The following is a 24,099-nucleotide window of genomic DNA, read 5'->3' as shown; positions in this document are numbered from 1 at the left end:
TGAGTTCATATATGAAAAGCACGTAGAATGATGCTTGACATGAGGTACACATTCAGTTAAGTGTTAGCTATACGACAACTGCATAAAGCCTTCTACATGGTGCCTTGCAAATAATGAGCACTCAGATACTATTTTTGGAGTCCGTCAAGGATGTTTAATTCTTTCCATGTAGCCTTTATTTCCCATTTTATCTGACCTGCTGTTCCTTTGTTTTTGATTTGTTATATATATATAATATATTATATATATTATAATAATATATATTATATAGTATTATTATATAATATATAATATATATTTATAATATATATTATATTAAATATAAATAATATATAAATATAATAATATGATATATAATATATATATATAAATACATATATATAATCCTTTGTTTTGATTATTCCTTTCCTCTTCCCTCACTTCCTTAGAGTTCTAGGATGTCACATGTAGATCAACATTAAATCATATTTTTGTAACACAAAAAAAGTTACTTTTTTTGTTCTTGAGATAAAAAAACTGATCAGGGATTAAACATTATCTTCAGGTACAGGAAGGCTTTTGTTACGGAGACGATGGTTGCCAGTTCTTGTCCATCTTCAGGACAGAAGAGAAATAGACTTAAATGTAGCATAAGTACTGTATGAATGACAAAAAAGAATGATAGAAAAAAAAGAATGATAGAATCTCCAACCCTAAGAGAGACTAAACATGAAGAATGTTCTTAATTTACCTAGAATAGCTGTGTATATGTGTTCCCAGCCAAAGGAAGGGGATTAAGTTTTTCCTATGCATAATGAAAATGTTATTTATTTTTAACATTTAAAATTTTTATTTTATATTGTTGTATAGTTGTTTTACAATGTTGTGTTAGTTTCAGGGGTACAGCCAAGTGATTCAGTTGCACATTTATATATATATATATATATATATATATATATATATATATAGTTTTAGATTTTTTTCCAAAATAGGTTTTTATAGACTATTGAGTAGAGTTCCATGTGCAATACAGTAGGTCCATATTGATTATTTTATATATAGTAGTGTGTTAATCCAAAACTCCTAATTTATCTTTCCCCCTTCGACCCTTCCCCTTTGGCAACCTTAAGTTGTTTGTTTTTCAGTCTGTTTTTAAAATAAATTCATTTGTATCATTTTTTAAGATTCCATATAGAAGTGATATCATGATATTTCTCTTTCTCTGCCTGACTTCACTTAGTATGATAATTTCTAGGTCCATGCATTTTGCTGCAAATGGCAATTTTTCATTCTTTTTTATGTATTTATTTACCATATCTTCTTTATTCATTCCTCTGTGGATGGACATTTAGATTGCTTTGTTGTCTTGGCTATTGTAAACAGTGCATAAAGAACATTGGGATGCATATATGCTTTTGAACCATGTTTTTTCCCAGATACATGCCCAGGAGTGGGATTGCTGGTTCATATAGTTGCTATTTTTAGTTTTTTTAGGGAACCTCCTTACTGTTGCCCACAGTGGCTGTACCAGTTTACATTCCCACCAACAATATAGGAAGGTTTTACTCCATACCCTCTCCAGCATTTATTATTTGTAGACTTCTTGATGATAACCATTCTGACTGGTGTGAGATGACATATCATTGTTTTGATTTGCGTTTCTCTAACAATTAATGATGTTGAGCATCTTTTCATGTGCCTCTTGGCCATCAGTGTGTCTTCTTTAGAGAAATATCTGTTTAGCTCTTCTGCCCATTTTTTGACTGAGTTCTTTGTTTTTTTTAATATTGAGCTATATGAGCTATTTGTAAACTTTGGAGATTATCATTTGCAAATATTTTCTCCCATTTTTTCTGTTGTCTTTTCATTTTCTTTATTGGTTTCCATTGTTGTGCAGAAGCTTTTAAGTTTAATTAGGTCCCATTTGTTTATTTTCATTCTCTAGGAGGTGGATAAAAAAGATGTCACTGTGATTTATGTCAAAGAATGTTTTGCCTATGTTTTCCTCAAAGAGTTTTATAATACCTAGTCTTATGTTTAGGTCTTTAATCCATTTTTAGTTGATCTTTGTGTATGGTGTTAGAGAATATTCTAATTTCATTCATTAACATGTAGTTGTCCAATTTTCCCAGCACTGCTTGCTGAAGAGACTGTCTTTTCTTCCATTGTATACTCTTGCCTCCTTTGTTGTAGGTAAATTTGCCATAGGTGTGTGGGTTTATTTTTGGGCTTTCTATCCTGTTCTGTTGATCTGTATTTCTGTTACTGTTCCAGTACCATACTTTTTAAAATGACTGTAGCTTTGTAGTATAGTTTCAAATCAGGCAGCCTGATTCTTCTAACTTTGTTTTTCTTTCTCAGGATTGCTTTAGCTATTTGGGGTCTTTTGTGTTTGCATATGAATTGTGAATTTTTTTTTGTCTAATTCTGTGAAAAATATCATTGGTAATTTGATAGGGATTACAGTCAATCTAGATTGGCTTTTGACAGTATTGATTCTTCCAATTTAATAACATGTTATATTTTTCTATTTGTCGATATCATCTTTGATTTCTTTCCATCAGTGCCATATGCTTTTCAGTATAGGTCTTTTATCTCTTTAGCTAGATTTGTTCCTAGGTATTTTGTTTTATTTTGATATAGTGGTAAATGAGAATGTTTCCTTATTTGAGTATTGCTACCCAGCTTTCCTTTGATTTCCATTTTCACGAAATACCTTCCCCCTCACTTTCAGTCTGTATGTGTTCCTAGATTTGAAGTGGGTCTCTTGTTAACAGCATATATACTGGTTTTGATTTTGTATCCACTTAGCCATTCTGTGTCTTTTGGTTGGAGTATTTAATTCATTTTCATCAAAGCTAGTTATTGATATGTGTGTTCTTATTGCTATTTTGTTATTTTGGGATTTGTTTTTGCAGGTCTTTTTTCTTGCATTGGTCTTTTGTTCTCTTGTGACTTGAGGACTATCTTGAGTGTTAGATTTAGATTTTGTGTGTGTGTGTGTGTGTATCTGTTGGTTTTTGGTTTGCAGCTACCATGAGGTTTTGATATAGTAGTCTATAATCATACAAGATTGTGTTAGATTCCTGGTCTCTTACTTTCAAATGTGTTTCCAATAACCTGCATTTATATTCTTGAAATATGTGTGCGGATGATTTCCAACCTTTCCTGTATGTTTACCTTTACCAGTGAGCTTCCCCGTTTGTAATTTTCTTGTTTCTAGTTGTGGCCTTATCTTTTCCACCTAGAGAAGTTCCTTTAGCATTTGTTGTAAAGCTGGGTTGGTTTTGCAGAATTCTCTTTTAGCTTTTGTTTGTCTGTAAAGCTTTTGATTTTTCTGTGAATGAGAGCCTTGCTGTGTATTCTTGGTTGCATGCTTTTCTCTTTCATCACTTTAAATATTTCATGCCATTCCTTTCTGGCTTGCACAGTTTCTACTGAAAAATCAGTTGATAACTTTAGGGGATTCCCTTAGATGTTATTTTTTGCTTTGACTTGTTGATTTTAACATTTTCTCTTTGTCTTCAATTTTTGTTAATTTGATTTATGTCTGTCTTGGCATAATCCTCCTTGGGTTTATCTTGTATGGGACTATCTGTACTTTCTGGACTTGAGTGAGTCTTTCCTTTCCCATGTTAAAGATGTTTTCAGTTATTATCTCTTCATATACTTTCTCAGGCCCTTTCTCTTTCTCTTCTCCTTCTATAATGCGAATGTTGATGTGTTTAATGTCCCAGAGATCTCTTAGACTGTTCTCATTTCTTTGCATTCTTTTCTCTTTTTGTTCTGTGGCAGTGATTTCCACCAGTCTGTCTTCCAATTCACTTATCCCTTCCTCTGCCTCAGTTATTCTGCTGTTGATTCCTTCTGGTATATTTTTTGCTTAAGTCATTGTATTGTTTAGCTGTTTGTTCTTTAAATTTTCTGCCTGTTTGTTAAACATTTCTTATATCTTCTCATTCTGTGCCTCCATTCTTTTTCTGAGATCTTGTATCATCTTTATTATACTTATTCTGAATTCTTTTTCAGGCATATTGCCCATCTATACTTTACTTAGTTGTTCTGGGGTTTTATCTTTCTTTTTTTTCAACCAAATTTGTCTCCCATCTCATTTTGTCTAGCTTTCTGTGTCTGTGGGCTCTTTTCCATAGGCTGCAGGATTGTAGTTCTTACTTATGGTGTCTGTCCCCTAGTGAGTGAGGTTGGTTCTGAGGCTTGTTCAGGCTTCCTGGTATGAGGGACTGATCTCTGTCCACTGATGGTGGAGCTGGATCTTGTCCCTCTAGTGGCTGGGTCATGTCAAATGGTGCATCTACAGGTGACTGTGGGCTTAGAAGGACTTTAGGCGGCCTGTCTGTTGACAGGTGGGGCTGTGTTCCTGCCCTTCTGGTTGTTTGGCCTGAGGCTTTTCAGCACTAGAGCCTGCAGGCTGTTGGATGGGGCCAGATCTTAGTGCCAAAATGACAGCCTTCAAGAGAGCTCACACCAATGAATATTCCCAAGGGGCCTCCACCACCAGTGTCCTTGACCCTGCACTGGGCCATAGCCAACCTCCACCAACCCCAGGATGCCGTCCAAATCCTGTAGATAGGTCTGGCTCAGGCTCCTGTGGAGTCATTGCTTTGCCCTGGGTCAGAGAAGAGTCTCCTTTTTCCAGACCTGTAGAGTTCTTGCACTCGAGCCCCACTGGTCTTCAAAGCCAAATGCTCTAGGAGCTCCTCCTCTTGATCCCAGACCACCAGGCTGGGTGGTCTGACATGAGTTTAAGAACTCTCACTCTTGTGGGAGAACCTCTGTGGCATAATTATTTTCCAATTTGTGGGTCACCCAACTAACAGGATTTGATTATATTGCAAAAGCGCCCCTCCTATCTTGCTGTGGCTCCTTCTTTGTCTTTAGATGTAGAGTATCTTTTTTGGTAGGTTCCAGGTTTTTTTGGTGATGATTGTTCATCAGTTGTGATTTTGGTGTTTTCGTGAGAGAAGGTGAGCTCAAGTCCTTCTATTCTGCCGTCATATCTCCAGTCCCTCAAGAAGATTCTAATGAGTCCTTTTCTAACCTCACAATCCTGTGATTCTTTTTTCCCTAAATATTTTAACTATAGGATGGGGTGGGAGGTAGGAGGGGGGTTGAGGATGGGGGACACATGTACACCCATGGCTGATTCATTTGAATGTATGGCAAAAACCACTACAATACTGTAAAGTAATTAGCCCCCAATTAAAATAAATAAATAAAATTTTAAAAAAAGATCAAGGTGTGTACCTTGCTTGAGCTATAGTCTTCTGTTTTCATGTTGTCATTCCTGGTTTTATAATAACTGATGCCTCTTATAAACACATCAGAAAGGATCTTGGTTTGGCACGGCCATCTACTATTTCTAACAACTTATAAACCTTTCCTCTTTACAAAAGTGTATCAGTTCAGTCAGTTGACTTGCTCAGTCATGTCCAACTCTTTGCAACCCCATGGATTGCAGCACTCCAGGCTTCCCTGTCCATCACCAACTCCTGGAGCTTGCTATAGTAGTAAATAATAAGGTAGCCATAACTTTCGTTTGCATTCCAGCAAAAATAAATAGCCTGAATAAATTCACCTTATTCCCACACAGGTTTTGAAAAATTACTACGTTTTAGAGTTAAACAGTGCCAAATGTTAAGATTTTGCATTAAATTGTTGTTTTGAAAGAATTTGATAGTATAATTATGGCCTTTATAGTCAATCATATAGAAATCATCTTAATTAAACAAAAACTGAAAGAAAAGAAACATTTTGATTTTTATTTCATAGGAATAAGAGGAAGAGTAGCTCAAAATAGATGCAGGATGCAGGCATCTGTAGAAATAAAAAAAAGAAAAATTCTCAAAAACTTAGACTTGTCTTTTGCCTACGGTGAATGTATTTATTTTCATGATTTCACCCATCAGTGCCGGAGAAGGCAATGGCAACCCACTCCAGTACTCTTGCCTGGAAAATCCCATGGACGGAGGAGCCTGGTGGGCTGTAGTCCATGGGGTTGCTAGGAGTCAGACAGGACTGAGCGACTTCACTTTCACTTTTCACTTTCATGCATTGGAGAAGGAAATGGCATCCCACTCCAGTGTTCTTGCCTGGAGAATCCCGGGGACGAGGGAGCCTGGTGGGCTGCTGTCTCGGGGGTTGCACAGAGTCGGACACAACTGAAGCGACTTAGCAGCAACAGCAGCAGCAGCAGCCATCAGTAGTTCATTTATTTCAATTGTAGCAATTGCCTGCCAGTCTTCTCTATTAGTAACTGACACTGAAGGGGTCCAATGAAAGTGAGAAATGGTTCTGCTCCTGCAAGTTATAATTTAGCAATGTATGTACAAATAGTACAAAATACAGTGTTACACTATTTGTAGAAGTATCTCAGTGAGCTTCATGGAAAAGATGATATTTCAGATGGAACTTGATGGATGTGGATAGCCAGCACAGAGAGAATTGTAACCAATACCCCAAAGCAGAAAAGCATTTGGTTTAGTCAGAGAAGGATGAGTCATAGTTAAGCTAGGAAAAGAAACAAGCAGGTAGAATCCTGGAGCCAGAATCCGTGGGTAAAAATCTCAGTACTGAAGCCTATTATCTGTGTTCTTTGACAAGTGACTTGAACTCTGTAAAATGGGGATAATACTTTATCTGTAAAATGGGGATAATATTTTTACCTTCTTTACAAAGAAGAATAAGTGTAACTACCTAGAATAGTGCTGGGCACATAGTGCGTACTATGTAAGTGTTAGAAGGCGAGAGAGTGGAGAATCTTCCCTGGAAGCCACTGAGCATTTGTGACCAAGAGGGTAAAAGACAGAAGAGTTATGCTTTGAGAAGATGATCTTGGTGGTAGTGTGCATAACTGATCATCAGAAAGACATTACTTAAAAGACAGAGGTCTGGGAAGGGGAAATGAGGACTTGGACTGGGGCATTGACTGCAGGAATGAAAAAGAAAAGATGGATGCAAGAGATGATATAAGGTCCCCATGACACATGTACTAACTTTTACAACTCTTGATAGTATCTTTGTATTTGAAACAGGAGTCATTTGGAAATAGGTCTAGTAACCAAGGTGGGAGGTTTTTGGTTCTATAAAGAAAAAGATGAATTTTAAAAGTAATTAGATGGATTTTGTCTGACTTCCTAAAATGATACTAAAGCCCATTTCAAAAGAAATTTGCTAGAAAACAAAAAATGTACAGTACATTTATCAGTGGAATAGACATATAATTTTCCCCACAGTAAGGGAAAATCCTCACTTAGTTGTATGAATGTTAGTGTCCTTAATCAGTAATATTGCATATACTAACTTTTTAGTGAAAACATTTAATAAAGTTTAAATTCTATGAGGCCACCATCACCGTGATACCAAAACCAAAGACAATGCACAAAAAAGAAAACTACAAGCCACTATCACTGATGAACATAAATGCAAAATTCCTCAACAAAATTGTAGAAAACAGAATTCAGCAACACATCAAAAAGCTCATACACCATGATCAAGTTGGGTTTATTCCAGGGGTGCAAGGATTCTTCAATATATGGAAATCAATTAATGTGATACACCATATTAATAAATTGAAAGATAAAAACCATATGATCATCTCAGTAAATGCAGAAAAAGCCTTTGACAAAATTCAGCACCTATTTATGATTAAAACTCTTCAAAAAATGGGCATAGAAAGAACCTACCTCAACATAGTAAAGGCCATATATGCTAAGCCTAAAGCAAATATTCTCAATGGTGAAAAACTGAAAGCATTCCCTCTAAGATCAGGAACAAGACAAGGCTGTCCACTCTCACCAATAGTATTCAACATGGTTCTGGACGTCCTACAGCAGTCGAGAAGAAAAGAGAAATAAAAGAAATCCAGGTCGGAAAAGAAGTAAAGCTGTCACTGTTTCCAGATGACATGATACTGTACGAAGAGAACCCAAAAGATAGTATCAGAAAATTACTAGAGCTAATCAGTGAATTTAGCAGTTGTAGGATACAAAATCAATACACAGAAATCACTTGCATTTCTATATACTAACAATGAAAAATCAGAAAGCAATTAAGGAATCAATCCCATTCACCATTGCAACAAAAAGAATTAGATATCTAGGAATAAACTTACCTAAGAAGACGAACTGTACACAGAAAAATCTAGGAATAAACTTAACTAAGACGATAAGATGGCATAAACAGATGGAGAGATGTTCCATGTTCCTGGGTAAGAAGAATCAATATTGTGAAAATGACTATACTACCAAATGCAATCTACAGATTCAATGTGATCCCTATCAATTTACCAATGACATTTTTCACAGAACTAGAACAAAAAATTTCAAAATTCATATGGAAACACAAAAGACCTCGAATAGTCAAGGCAGTCTGGAGAAAGAAGAATGGAACTGGAGGAATCAAACTTCCTGACTTCAGATTTTGCTACAAAGCTACAGTTATCAAGACAGTATGGTACTGGCACAAAAACAGAAATACAGACCAATAGAACAAGATAGAAAGCCCAGAAATAAACCCATGTACCTATGGATACCTTATTTTTGACAAATTAGGCAGGAATATACAATGGGGCAAAGAAATCCTCTTCAATAAATGGTGCTGGGAAAACTGGACCACTACATGTAAAAGAATGAAATTGGAACACTTCCTAATGCCACACACAAAGATCAACTCAAAATGAATTAAAGACCTAAATGTTAAGACCAGAAACTATAAAACTCTTAGAGGAACACATAGGCAGAACACTTGATGACATAAATCAAAGCAAGATCCTCTATGACCTACCTCTTGTTGCTCCTGCTGCTAAGTCACTTCAATCGTGTCCAACTCTGTGTGACCCCAGAGACAGCAGCCCACCAGGCTCTTCCGTCCCTGGAGTAATGGAAATAAAAACAAAAGTAAACAAGTGGGACCTGATTAAACTGACAAGCTTTTGCACAGCAAAGGAAACTATAAACAAGGTGAAAAGACAACCCTCAGAACAGGAGAAAATAATAGCAAGGGAAACAACTGACAAAGGATTAATTTCCAAAATATGAAAGTAGCTCATACAACTCAATACTAGAAAAACAACCCAATAAAAAGTGGGAAAAAGACGTAAACAGACATTTATCCAAAAAAAACATACAGATGGCTAATGAACATATGAAAAGACACTCAACATCGCTCATTGTTCAGTTCAGTTCAGTTGCTCAGTCGTGTCCGACTCTCTGCGACCCCATGAATCACAGCACGCCAGGCCTCCCTGTCCGTCACCAACTCCCGGAGTTCACTCAGACTCACATCCATCAAGTCAGTGGTGCCATCCAGCCATCTCATCCTCTGTCATCCCCTTCTCCTCCTGCCCCCAATCCCTCCCAGCATCAGAGTCTTTTCCAATGAGTCAACTCTTCACATGAGGTGGCCAGAGTACTGGAGTTTCAGCTTTAGCATCATTCCTTCCAAAGAAATCCCAGGGCTGATCTCCTTCAGAATGGACTGGTTGGATCTCCTTGCAGTCCAAGGGACTCTCAAGAGTCTTCTCCAACACCACAGTTCAAAAGCATCAATTCTTTGGTGCTCAGCCTTCTTCACAATCCAACTCTCACATCCATACATGACCACAGGGAAAACCATATCCTTGATTAGATGGACCTCTGTTGGCAAAGTAATGTCTCTGCTCTTAAATATGCTATCTAGGTAGGTCATAAGTTTCCTTCCAAGGAGTAAGTGTCTTTTAATTTCATGACTGCAGTCACCATCTGCAGTGATTTTGGAGCCCCAAAAAATAAAGTCTGACACTGTTTCCCCATCTATGTCCCATGAAGTGATGGGACCAGATGCCATGATCTTCGTTTTCTGAATGTTGAGCTGTAAGCCAACTTTTCACTCTCCACTGTCATTTTCATCAAGAGGCTTTTTAGTTCCTCTTCACTTTCTGCCATAAGGGTGGTGTCATCTGTGTATCTGAGGTTATTGATATTTCTCCCGGCAATCTTGATTCCAGTTTGTGTTTCTTCCAGTCCAGCGTTTCTCATGATGTACTCTGCATATAAGTTAAATAAGCAGGGTGACAATATACAGCCTTGATGAACTCCTTTTCCTATTTGGAACCAGTCTGTTGTTCATGTCCAGTTCTAACTTTTGCTTCCTGACTTGAATACAGATTTCCCAAGAGGCAGGTCAGATGGTCTGGTATTCCCATCTCTTGAAGAATTTTCCACAGATTATTGTGATCCACACAGTCAAAGGCTTTGGCATAGTCAATAAAGCAGAAATAGATGTTTTTCTGGAACTCTCTTGCTTTTTCCATGATCCAGCGGATGTTAGCAATTTGATCTCTGGTTCCTCTGCCTTTTCTATAACCAGCTTGAACATCAGGAAGTTCACGGTTCACATATTGCTGAAGCCTGGCTTGGAGAATTTTGAGCATTACTTTACTAGCGTGTGAGATGAGTGCAATTGTGCGATCGTTTGAGCATTCTTTGGCATTGCCTTTCTTTGGGGTTGGAATGAAAACTGACCTTTTCCAGTCCTGTGGCCACTGCTGAATTTTCCAAATTTGCTGGCATATTGAGTGCAGCACTTTCACAGCAGCATCTTTCAGGATTTGAAAGAGCTCAACTGGAATTCCATCACCTCCACTAGCTTTGTTCGTAGTGATGCTTTCTAAGGCCCACTTGACTTCACATTCCAGGATGTCTGGCTCGAGGTGAGTGATCACACCATCGTGATTATCTGGGTCGTGAAGATCTTTTTTGTACAGTTCTTCTCTGTATTCTTGCCATCTCTTGTGAATATCTTCTGCTTCTGTTAGGTCCATACCATTTCTGTCCTTTATTGAGCCCATCTTTGCATGAAATGTTCCCCTTGGTATCTCTAATTTTCTTGAAGATATCTCTAGTCTTTCCCATTCTGTTGTTTTCCTCTATTTCTTTGCATTGATTGTTGAGGAAGGCTTTTTTATCTCTCCTTGCTATTCTTTGGAACTCTGCATTCAGATGTTTATATCTTTCCTTTTCTCCTTTGCTTTTTGCTTCTCTTCTTTTCACAGCTATTTGTAAGGCCTCCTCAGACAGCCATTTTGCTTTTTTGCATTTCTTTTCCATGGGGATGGTCTTGATCCCTGTCTCCTGTACAGTGTCACAAACCTCATTCCATAGTTCATCAGGCACTCTGTCAGATCTAGTCCCTTAAATCTATTTCTCACTTCCACTGTATAATCATAAGGGATTTGATTTAGGTCATACCTGAATGGTCTAGTGGTTTTCCCTACTTTCTTCAATTTAAATCTGAAAATGGTAATAAGGAGTTCATGATCTGAGCCACAGTCAGTTCCCGGTCTTGTTTTTCTTGACTGTATAGAGCTTCTCCATCTTTGGCTGCAAAGAATATAATCAATCTGATTTCTGTGTTGACCATCTGGTGATGTCCATGTATGGAGTCTTCTCTTGTGTTGTTGGAGGAGGGTGTTTGTTGTGACCAGTGCATTCTCTTGGCAAAACTCTATTAGTCTTTGCCCTGCTTCATTCCGTATCCCAAGGCCAAATTTGCCTGTTACTCCAGGTGATTCTTGACTTCCTACTTTTGCATTCCAGTCCCCTATTATGAAAAGGACATCTTATTTGGGTGTTAGTTCTAAAAGGTCTTGTAGGTCTTCATAGAACTGTTCAACTTCAGCTTTTCAGCATTACTGGTTGGGGCATAAACTTGGATTACCGTGATATTGAATGGTTTGCCTTGGAAATGAACAGAGATCATTCTTTGAGATTGCATCCAAGTACTGCATTTTGGACTCTTCTGTTGACCATGATGGCTACTCCATTTCTTCTGAGGGATTCCTGCCTGCAGTAGTAGATATAATGGTCATCTGAGTTAAATTCACCCATTCCAGTCCATTTGAGTTCACTGATTCCTAGAATGTCGACATTCACTCTTGCCATCTCTTGTTTGACCACTTCCAATTTGCCTTGATTCATGGACCTGACGTTCCAGGTTCCTATGCAATATTGCTCTTTACAGCATCAGACCTTGCTTCTATCACCAGTCACATCCACAGCTGGGTATTGTTTTTGCTCTGGCTCCATCCCTTCATTCTTTCTGAAGTTATTTCTCCACTGATTTCCAGTAGCATATTGGGCACCTACTGACCTGGGGAGTTCGTCTTTCAGTATCCTGTCATTTTGCCTTTTCATACTGTTCATTGTTAGAGAAATGCAAATCAAAACTACAGTGAGATATCACCTCACACTGGTCAGAATGGCCATCATTGAAAGGTCTACAAACAGTGAATGCTGGAGAGGGTGTGGAGAAAAGGGAACCCTCTTGCACTGTTGGTGGGAATGTAAATTGATACAGCCACTATGGAAGATGGTATGGACATTTCTTTAAAAACTAGGAATAAAACCACTATGTGACCCAGCAATCACCCAACTAGGCATACAACCTAAGGAAACCAAAATTGAAAGAGACACATGTATCCTATTGTTCATTGCAGCACTATTTACAATAGCTAGAACATGGAAGCAACTTAGATGTCCATCGACAGATGAATGGATGAAGAAGTTGTGGTATATATATACAATGGAATATTACTCAGCCATAAAAAGGATTGCATTGAGTAAGTTCTGATGAGGTGGATGAATCTGGAATCTATTATACAGACTAAAGTGAGTCAGAAAGAGAAAGATGAATACTATATTCTAATACACATATATGAAATCTAGAAAAATGGTGCTGAAGAATTTACTTACAGGACAACAGTGGAGAAACAGACGAAGAGAATAGACTTATGGGCTTGGGGAGAGGGAAGGAGAGGGTGAGATGTAAGGAAAAAGTAACATGGAAACTTACATTACCATATGTAAAATAGGTAGCCAACGGAATTTGCTGTATGACTCAGGAAACTCAAACAGGGGCTCTGTATCAACCTAGAGGGGTGGCAAGGGGAGGGAGATGAGAGGGAGCTTCAAAAGCAAGGGGATATATGTATACCTATGGCTGATTCATATTGAGGTTTGACAGAAAACAACAAAATTCTGTAAAGCAATTATCCTTCAATAAAAAATAAATTAAAAAAAAGTTTAAAAATAAGTCTTAATTTATAATTTTTTGCAGACATTCTTATGAATTAAGGTAAAAGTACTCACAGGATAAGGACTAAAATTTGGCCTTTTATTTATTTTCTGGTAATATATGTTCCTCTTGGATGTTGCCAAAATTTGTTGATTTTCTTTCTGTTAATATTTGTTTTTATATTCTTTTTAAAATATACCAGCTACTTAAAATGGAAAAAGGGAGGGAGAGTGTTCAAGCCAGGATTTGTCAACTTTAGTGACTACTAAAGCTGGGGCTTTTATTACACTTAGGTAATCTGAAAGGTTTTGCACAGCTATTCAAAAGAGCATTCTTACACTGCTATTTTTCTATATTCTATTGCAATCCTGATAACAGTGGATTTATTATGGGTCTCCTTACCATATTGTTTGCCTTTATGCATTTCACTAAATATTGCCCCATGTTCTAATTCTATGAGCTTTCTCACTTTACACCTGCCCTGGAATGATAATAAAGTGCCAAAAGCTTTTCTAGGAGAATTTCACATGAAGCATGGAACATTATGTTTTACTAAAGACATCCTTTTCAGATATATGAACCACAATGCAAATTTTTAAGGTGAAATTACTAGAAATGTTTCCAAGATAAGCATACAACTTATAAATCTTTAAAAAATTATCAGTTAACGAATACATAATAGGATATACATTTTCACAGTAACCCACGAAATAGAATGATTAGTAATGTGCATTCTTGTGACTGGAGACTATTCTGGACTACAGTAGGAGTGGGGTTTCTTTCCACCAGATATGTCCAAGGATCTCAACATCTGTTTTCACTTCCATAGTGAAAAAAGGTTTGAAACAATGTGATATCCTAAAAATGAAACAGAACTCCTTGATGAATAAAGAGCAGAAATCTTGATGTAAGTCTTTGTGAACCGTGGTTTCTTCCTTTGGTTGAAAAGAGAAGACAGTAGAAAAAACTTTCAGTATCAGTTTAACCAAAAGCATCAAGACTTCCACTGGAGATAACGGAAGGAACTGGGTTCTCTTTGTCAATTCTAGTATAGAATTTTCTTTTGATACTTGTTACCTAAGCCTCATTTGCAAGAAAACATAGAAAAAATCATGTAGCAGCAAAAATGCCAGTAATTGTTTTTGAAACATAATTGCTTCTCAGTTTAAGGTTAACCATTTGCTACCTATGCTGCTGCTGCTGCTAAGTTGCTTCAGTTATGTCCGACTCTGTGTAACCCCAGAGACAGCAGCCCACCAGGCTCCCCCGTCCCTGGGATTCTCCAGGCAAGAACACTGGAGTGGGATGCCATTTCCTTCTCCAACGCATGAAAGTGAAAAGTGAAAGTGAAGTCTCTCAGTCGTGTCCGACTCTCAGCGACCCCATGGACTGCAGTCCACCAGGCTCCTCCATCCATGGGATTTTCCAGGCAAGAGTACCAGAGTGGGTTGCCATTGCCTTCTCCGATTTGCTACCTATATCTTCTCCCAAATCCAAATATGGGTTTTTCCAAGCCCAGAAGTGGGAAATTGAGAAGCAAGAGACAGATCCAAGCTGTTAATCTTTCAGTATAACATCAGGCCAGTGAAAATGGAATGGGATGGAACCCATGAGGGCACATTGCAAATTCCTATATAAATCATCAAAGGAAACATATGAACATCCAAAGTATAAGACTGAATTCTCAGCCCTGGTTACCATTCTCTCCTTGAATATTCACAAAATTCCAAAGTAACTCGGGGTTATAAACAAAAAATTACCTGATCTGACTGGCTAGCTTTCATTTCTTAGCTGTGACATCTTAGTCTGTTTGGGCTGATAAAAAAAATACCATAGACTAGGTGGCTTATAAACAATAGAAGTTTATTTCTCACACTTCTCAAGACTGGGAAGTTCAGGATCAGGTTATCAGCAGATTTTGTGTCTGATGAGAACCTGCTTCTTAGCTCATCACTGGCTGCCTTTTCTGTCTTCACATGGTCAGGAGGAGTAAGGGTTTTTTTGGGGTCTCTTTTATAAGGGTACTAATCCCATTCATGAAAGCTCTGCCCTCATGACCTAATCATCTCTCAAAGGCCCCAGCTTCAGATGCTACCACATTGAGGGAATAGGTTTCAACAGTTAAATTTGGGGGGAACACAAATACTCATTCTGTAGTACATGATGTTACCTTGTAGCTACTCTGGGCAGTATAACTTGTACTAGTCCAAAAAACAGAAATAAAAACCTCACTTTTTTCAGGGACATTTTTGGCAAATGAAAGCAGAAACTTTAATGTCTGTTGGAAATGGCAATAAAAACTTCAAAACTCATTGAAATAATACAGTTTGTTACTCTGTACATTCTACTGACTGTCCTTCTTAAGCCATTGCTTTGAAAGGAATTTCAGCAGTAACTGGTCACACAGTTATGCCAAGCATTTAAGTTGGGCTGAGGGCCTTCAAGCAAATAAGACTTCTGATAGAAAACAGAGTTCCCTGCATTATAGGTGTTTAATATAACTAGTTGGCATGCAGTATAACTTCCTGTAGGATATTGATTATTGATGAATATGGGTGCACTTTCTAAATTGTGAAGCATGACCAAACATGTCTCATTTAGGATTATCCCATTCCCACTGACTGATACAGTGGTATTCATTCATTCAGCAAATGTTTACCAACTACATAGTATATACCAACTAATTTTATAAGTACTTGAAAAGCACTAATGACTAAAACACACAATTTTATACATAACCATGTAAATAAAGCATAACTTAAAAGTGGATTAATTAATAAAGACCTTCTGAAAGTGCTATTCTGAGGAGAAGAAAGCAGGCTCTTGAAATAGAGTGTGAGGAAGATTGAGTTGTGGATAGGAAAAAGGAGAAACGTCTTAAAATAGGTTAGTCAGTCAGGAAGGGTCAACCTGAGGATCTGATAGCTGAACAGAGCCGTGGGTGTTGAGAAGTTTGCCGTAAATTCCAAGTGGAGAGAACAAGTATTGTGAAAATTCCAGGTGATAGGAACAAGCCTGACTTAGTCAAGAAATGACAGGCAGGCCAGGTCATAAAGTAAGTAAAGCTCCTTGGAACTTGTAATCTTACAGTCACAGAATGATAAATGACTGAGAGAAGATAAGAAATGCTAAAATCTTTTATGAATTTTTATTTTTATGTGTCCCTTCATAGCTGAAGAGACAAGATGAACCATTTTGAAGAACAAGAATTATCTTCACTGTTTTACAACTTTCCCTTAGTGTCCTAAGAAATCTTTATCTTTGAATATCATACCTCCATTCCGCTTCCTTTGACTATGCAGAAATATTCTCCCCAGCGGTTACTTTTTGATAAAATTTACACAGGAACTGAAGATTATTTCTTATATGCCTTTTCATTATAATCTTATCAGAGGAAATGGAGGAGAGGAAAATGCGGACAAAATCCATACTATAGTAATTATGTGTTTGAAGTAAATTCTGCCTTTGTTTTAATAGATTCAGGCCATTTGTGTTCCGTCAGGTCTATGTCACTTACTATGTGGATTTGGACAGGTTATGTAACGAACGTAACTTGAACTCTGATTTCCTCATACATAATGTGTGGAGGTAACTACTCTTCATCTTCGGTTGTGAGGATTACATGAGGTCATGCACACAGTGTGTTCATAATAGTACTGGGCACATAGAATAGCTCATGTTTACTGTTATCATGTATTTGTGAACATCTTCATTGCTTCCAGTCACCTCCCAGTAAACGTTTGCTGTAAATTTTTCAAGGAACACCAGTAAACTTTTATGTTGGCTTTTCCCCTAACTCATGCCGCTGATCACATGTCTTTCTATTTGGTGTCCAGCTGAAAGAAATTGTATATTTATGAGACCATCTACGCTAGGAACCAGTGCTTTGTTAGAAACCTAGTATTAATTCAGGCTCCTGTCAAGCTCCTGACAAAGCTACACATACTGTGTAACTATGCCAAGGATTCCAGAGCATAGGTGAAAATGTGTGAGTACGTAGCCCTTGATCTCCTGAGATGCATTTGGCAAGTATCCAGTCATTCGTTTCTGTCTAATTAATGACATTCCTGGCATACAGGGATCATATAACACAGAATGCGTTCATACTCTGCCTGGGAAAGCCGACTCTGTTCTGTACCTGCAAAAAAAAAAAAATTTTTTGGCAATGTCTTTTTGCTTCTTTATTATGACATTTTGAATACAATTGTTCTCCTTTTCTTTCTCTCCTTTCCCTCCCTCTCTCCCTCTTCCTCTTTTTTTAATTTTTTCCCCTTCCTCCTCTCCCATCCTCCCCTGACCCCCTCCTATCTTCCCACATCTTCCTTCCCTCTCTCTTTCTTTTCTAGTAAAAGGAGAATAGCAGAACCTTTGTTCAGTTGAAGGTGATGGTATAATAGGAAGAGACTAACATCATCATCTGAATTGATTCAAAGTTTTCTTGAAACTCAAGAATGGTTTGCTTCAGTGAAGTTAACATTATCATGGTCCTTTGGCAAGACTGTGACCATTCCCACTGCCCCATTTTAGCATCTGCTATTTCCTTGCCTAGATGCTTTTTTCTCTTCTCTTCTTCCATCCTTCAAGACCAATCTTAAATCTCATGCCTTCCAGTAAATCTTACTATCTTTGGACTTGATTGATCTTTGTTCTCCCCCCACCACTAGGCTGGTAGATACTTTTGGCTATTTAATAAAAATGATAGGACCTTGCGTGTAAGTTTAAAGGCTTGTTTTCCCAGTTAGATTTTAAGATTATTTTTTAGAGCAGTGATCATGTCATAGTCATTTTTTGTTTTTCATTGTTTCCATTTTCTTCCACCCAGCAATGATCATGCTTTTTAAAATACCTGAACATTCCTCCTTCCAAGGAAAAGGCCATGTTAGCAGACTTTTAGACCTTCTGAATGGAATCAGAGACAGCTGTTTATAACCTTATAGATAACACAAGGCAAAACCTAGGTGTTCTTGTAAGAAGCCTATCTACAGTAACAGACAGGCCAATTAGAATGCTTCAGGGCATACATGTACATCCTGTTTCACCCCAGATTTCTTTTTTTTTTTTTTAATTTTTTTAAATGAAGGCTAATTGCTTTACAGAATATTGTTTTTTTCTGTCAAACATGAACAAGAATCAGCCATAGGTGCACCCATGTCTCCTCCTTCCCAAACCTCCCTCCCATCTCCCTCCCCATCCCACCCCTCTAGGTTGATACAGAGCCCCTGTTTGAGTTCCCTGAGTCATACAACAAATTCCCATTGGCTATCTATTTTACATATTGCATTATAAGTTTCCATGTTACTCTTTCCATATATCTCACCCTCTCCCTCCTTCCCTCCCTGTGTGTCCATAAGTCTGTTTTCTATGTGTGTTTCTCCATTGCTGCTGCTGCTAAGTTGCTTCAGTCGTGTCCGACTCTGTGCAACCCCATAGACAGCAGCCCGCCAGGCTCCCCCGTCCCTGGGATTCTCCAGGCAAGAACACTGTGCTACCCTGCAAATAAGTTCATCAGTACCATCTTTCTAGATTATATACATTAGTATACAATATTTAACTTTCTCTTTCTGACTTACTTCACTCTGTATGATAGGCTCTAGGTTTGTCCACCTTATTATGAGTGACTCAAATGCATTCCTTTTTATGGCTGAGTAATATTCTATTGTATATATGTTCTGCAGCTTCTTTATCCATTCATCTGTTGGTGAACATCTAGGTTGCTTCCATAGTGCTGCAGTGAACATTGGAGTACTTGTGTCTTTTTCAATTTTGGTTTCCTCAGGGTATATGCCTAGTTAGGGCATTGCTGGTCATATGGTGGTTTTATTCCTGGTTTTTAAAGAAATCTTCATACCGTCTTCCATAATGGCTGTATCAATTTACATTCCCACCAGCAATGCAAGAGGGTTTCCTTTTCTCTACACCCTCTCCAGCATTTGTTGTTTGTAGACTTTTTGATGATGGCCATTCTGACTGGTGTGAGGTGGTGTTTCATTGTAGTTTTGATTTGCATTTCTCTAATAATGAGCGATGTTGAGCATCTTTTCATGTGTTTTCTAGCCATCTGATATCTTCTTTGGAGAAATGTCTGTTTAGGTCTTTTTTCCACTCTTTGATTGGGTTGTTTGTTTTTCTGGTATTGAGTTGTATGAGCTGCTTGTATATTTTGGCAATTAATCCTTTGTCAATTGTTTCCCTTGCTATTATATTCTCCCATTCTGAAGGTTATCTTTTCACCTTGTTTGTAGTTTCCTGCTGTGCAAAAGCTTTTAAGTTTAATTAGGTCCCACTTGTTTATTTTCGTTTTTATTTCCATTACTGTAGGTGGTGCGTCATAGAGGATCTTGCTTTGATTTATGTCATCAAGTGTTCTGCCTGTGTGTTCCTCTAAGAGTTTTATAGTTTCTGGTCTTAACATTTAGGTCTTTAATTCATTTTGAATTGATCTTTGTGTGTGGCATTAGGAAGTGTTCTAATTTCATTCTTTAAATGTAGCTGTACAGTTTTCCCAACACCACTTACTGAAGAGGCTGCCTTTGCCCCATTGTATATTCTTGCCTCCTTTGTCAAAAATAAGGTATCCATAGGTGCATGGGTTTATTTCTGGACTTTCTGTCTTGTTCCATTGAACTATATTTCTGTTTTTGTGCCACTGCCATACTGTCTTATGACCGTAGCTTTATAGTATAGTCTGAGGTCAGGAAGGTTGATTCCTCCAGCTCCATTCTTCTTTCTCAAGACTGCCTTGACTATTCGAGGTCTTTTATGTTTCCATATGAATTTTGAAAGTTTTTTGTTCTAGTTCTGTGAAAAATGTCATTGGTAAATTGATAGGGATCACATTGAATCTGTAGATTGCATTTGGTAGTATAGTTATTTTCACAATATTGATTCTTCCTTCCCAGGAATACGGAATATGTCTCCATCTGTTTATGTTGTCTTTAATTTCTTTCATCAATGTCTTATAATTTTACATACACAGTTCTTTTGTCTCCTTAAGTAGGTTTATTCCTAGATATCTTATTCTTTTTGTGGCAGTGGTGAATGGAATTGATTACTTAATTTCTCTGATTTTTCATTATTAGTATATAGGAATGCAAGTGATTTCTGTGTATTGACCTTGTATCCTGCAACTTTGCTAAATTCACTGATTAGCTCTAGTAATTTTCTGACAGTTTCTTTTGGGTTTTCTATGTATTGTATCATGTCATCTGAGAATAGAGTTTCACTTCTTTTCCAATTTGGATTCCTTTTATTTCTTTTTCTTCTCTAATTGCTGTAGTTTGTACTTCTAAAACTAGGTTGAATAATATTGGTGAGAATGGACACCCTTGTCTTGTTCCTGATCTTAGAAGGAATGTTTTTCACCATTGAGAATAATGTTTGCTGTGAGCTTATCGTATATTATCATATACTGCCTTTACTGTGTTGAGGTATGTTCCTTCTGGGCCCATTTTTGAAGTGTTTTTTTTTTTTTATCATAAATGGGTGCTGAATTTTGTCAAAGGCTTTTTCTGCATCTATTGAGATGATCATATGCTTTTTATCTTTTAGTTTGTGTATCACATTGATTGATTTGCATATATTGAAGAACCCTTGCAAACATGGAATGAACCCAGCTTGATCATGGTGTATAAGCTTTTTAATGTGTTGTTGAATTCTGTTTGCTAGAATTTTGTTGAGAAGTTCAGCTTTCTCTGTTTTCTCCCCTATAAGTCCTAGCTTTGTCCAGCTTTTTGACATTCTGCAACTCCCCCTTGGGACCCCCAAAATAAAAAGCTCCCTGTTAGGGAGCTTCTCAGTGCATGGGAACTATTCCAGCTTCATGACTCCCTCCCTCCCTCCCTCAGGGCACAAGCTCTCATGCAGAAGTTCTCCATCTTTTCCCTTTTTATGTCTCCATCCTCTCTCCTATGTCATTCCAGGGAGCTTAGCCTGGCCCCCGGGGGGCCTGGGGTCTTCTGAAGTCGCCTAGAGGTTGCTTTGTAGGAGTTGTTCCATATCTTGATGAGTTTTTGACGTGTTTGTGGGGCGGCTGGCAATCTCCCCGTCTCACTCCTCCACCATCTTATTCTTCCTCCTCCCAAATTTCTAAGTGAGTTTAGAACATCTGAGTTAGAGCATCAGAGTCACCTCTGGAGAACTCATACTAACCCCCCAATAAGTTAAAAATCCTTGAAGGAAAACTAGGTTTTTTGTTTCTCCAGTTACATGTCTTTGATTCTTCTAGCTTCTCATTTATGCCACCACTAGAAGATAAAAAATGAACACCAGTCATTCCCATTTTAAAATATTTTGTTAATAGCCTTAACAATTTGGTTAGAGAAGTTAGGGAAAAGTCTGGAGTAAGAAGAGATTTAGAGGCCATGATTTTCATTTATCCACTCCTTCATTTCATCAGTTAATGGCAAACCATAAGAACAGATCAACAGTTAAAATGAAGATCAGTGTATTTCTTCAGAAGGGAATACTTGTTGAAGTTTATAAAAAATGGAGATTTCAAAATATAGAGAATGGTAGCTAGTCAGCTTTATTAAGTAAACCAAAGAATGTCATTGGAATCCTGAATAAACAGACCATCTAACAGAGGAAGCTATCTCTACTTAGTAACTGGATCCTGCTATGTAGTTTAAAAAGGAAGAAGAAAAGACAGTGCTGAGGTGCCATGTATACCTGGATGTGCTCTATTAAAACAGGCACTTGATTGCTCAGTAATTGCAGAGCTAGGCTCTTGGGGAGGCCTTTGTCATCCCTCCTTTGCTGACACCAGACGATGGTGTGACTCTGTGATAAGAAACAGAGGACCAGTGTCTCCATGGTAACTAACTGAGCACTATATATTACACCTCATTACAAATGTGGATAGATAGTAAAAAATATATGTATATAAATAATAAAAATATTAACACAAAGAGGGACTATATATGTACAGGCATGTGTATGTGTGTATTGTCTTCTATCTAGAAAGTGAATAAAATAAAAATGTGATTGCTTGAAAGGACAAGTTTGATAGGCCTTTTGCCCCACTTCTGCAGGTAAATATTTCATTTTTCAGTTCCTCTGATGGTTTTGTTTTGAATCTACCAGCTGTAGCTTGAAAGATTAATGATGAGCAGCAAAAGAACCCGAGAAGAGGCAGTGAGTGAATAGAAACCAGCACTGAGAAGAAAGAGCACCGCCTGGCCTTTTGGGACAAATAAATAAGGATTTACTAAGTCTGCTAGTTTCATCCCCTTAGCAGGAAAACCTGGAACCCATTAGAACGGAAACCTGGAGACTTTTATAATATAATGATTCTTAGAGTTCCAAACTTGTACAGACTAGTGAGTGACAGGAAAGAAGAAAAAGGAAAGGAAAACCAGCAGTTTCCTTTCTAATTTTCTTTTCTGTAGGTATTGATTTTACTTTAACACAACTAACTTTACTGTGTCTCGCCTCACATAAGACCATTACACCTATGTGTAGATCTTTATAAGGTTAAACACATCTCCTGAAAACTCTGCCTGTGTCATGCATTTTAAAGAAAAAGATCAAATTAAAGAAGTCATCAGTGAGTAAACTGTTAACACTAGAAATTAAAAGTTTTGATTCAAGACACGGAATGCAAATATTTGGTCAAAGGACAAAGACCCGGGAGCTTTTTGCAGCTGTTATACTAGCTTTGATATATTAGTCCATCTGCTTTTAAATGAATGACTTTAAACTCTGAAAGGATCCTTGGTAGCCCAGCAGGGATTTTTACTGATCCTTAATGTTGGTTCTTCCCTATCTAGTGTCTCCTCAAACACTTTAATTTCTGAACAGTTACTTGGGTCATTGCTAGAAAGGGAATAAATGTATTTTTGAAACATAATAACTATTTCACTTATTCTAAGTAACACAGTTTTCTACTTTGAATCCTTCTTACTTATTGCTTGCTCTTCTACAAAGGCTTATGAAAACTCTTCATTAAGGTCTTCTAAGGTAGGGGTGACAAAAAGGGAGGTGGCATTGGTATATACCTGAGAGGAATCAAAATATATGTCCACACAAAACTTCAACACAAATGTTTGTAGCAATATTATTTTTAATAGCCAAAAAAGTGGAAACAGCCCAAACATCCATCAGCTGATGAATAAATAAATATAAAGTGGTATATCCATACCATGGAATATTATTAAACACGGAAAAGGAACCAAGTACTGATACATGGTACAACATGGAACCTTGAAAACATTATACTAAGTGACATAAGCAAGTCATAAAAGACCGTATATTGTATGACACCATTTCTAGGAAATTTCAAGAATAGGCAGTTACAGAGACAGAAAAGAAATGAATAGCTGCTTAGAGCTTGGAAAGGAGCATGAGGGATAAGGATGACTGCTAAAGGACACAGGGTTTCTTTCAGGGGTGATGAAAATGTTCTAAAATTAATTGTGGTGATGATTGGAAAACTTAGATTATGTTCAAGTAAAAAAGTATGTTGGACATTTTAAATGGATAAATTGTGTGATACATGAAATATATCTCCATAAAACTGTTACAAAAAAAAAAAAAAAAGGACCTAGGTGGAGATGAACATAGTGATCTATATCCTGAATGACCATATGTTCTGATTGGTCCAGAAATGACCCAGTTTTTGCCAGTTGGGCCAATGAATTAATAGCCCTGCTTTTCCTTTTGAGAGTGTCCTATTTAGATGGTAAACTATATGGTCACCACATATTTAAGTCAGAATTATTATGACTTTCTTCAGTTTGTCCTAAAGTCACCTAGTGAAAATATCACTTGGGGTTCCTATTAAAAGTAAAGATTTTCAGAGTCCCTCTCATGGATTCTAATAGGTCACAGGTAGAAACTGATGTTTCTAATAATTATCTAGTGATTCTTATAAATTTTTGGCATTCACTGTTCTACTTTTTTAAAAAATAATTTTGTTGCACTGGGTCTTAGTTGCTGCTCAAGGACTTTCTCTAGTTGCAGCTGATGGGAGGTACTCTGGTGCCATGCATGGGCTTCTCAGGACAGTGACTTCCGTTGTTGCTATGGGACACAGGCTCTAGGCATGTGGGG

At 37.5% G+C, this 24,099-nt stretch overlaps 1 long non-coding RNA gene across 4 annotated transcripts in view; it reads left to right on the top strand.

The window, feature by feature from the left end:
- Positions 1–24,099, top strand: part of LOC102400551 — a 187,855-nt gene that overhangs the window by 72,818 nt on the left and 90,938 nt on the right. The gene's annotated exons all lie outside the window — the stretch shown is intronic.

This window comes from Bubalus bubalis, chromosome 18, assembly GCF_019923935.1.
Source record: "Bubalus bubalis isolate 160015118507 breed Murrah chromosome 18, NDDB_SH_1, whole genome shotgun sequence".
Lineage (NCBI taxonomy): Eukaryota > Metazoa > Chordata > Mammalia > Artiodactyla > Bovidae > Bubalus > Bubalus bubalis.
Note: the sequence above shows the minus strand (reverse complement) of the source record. Positions and strands in the feature narration are given on the sequence as shown.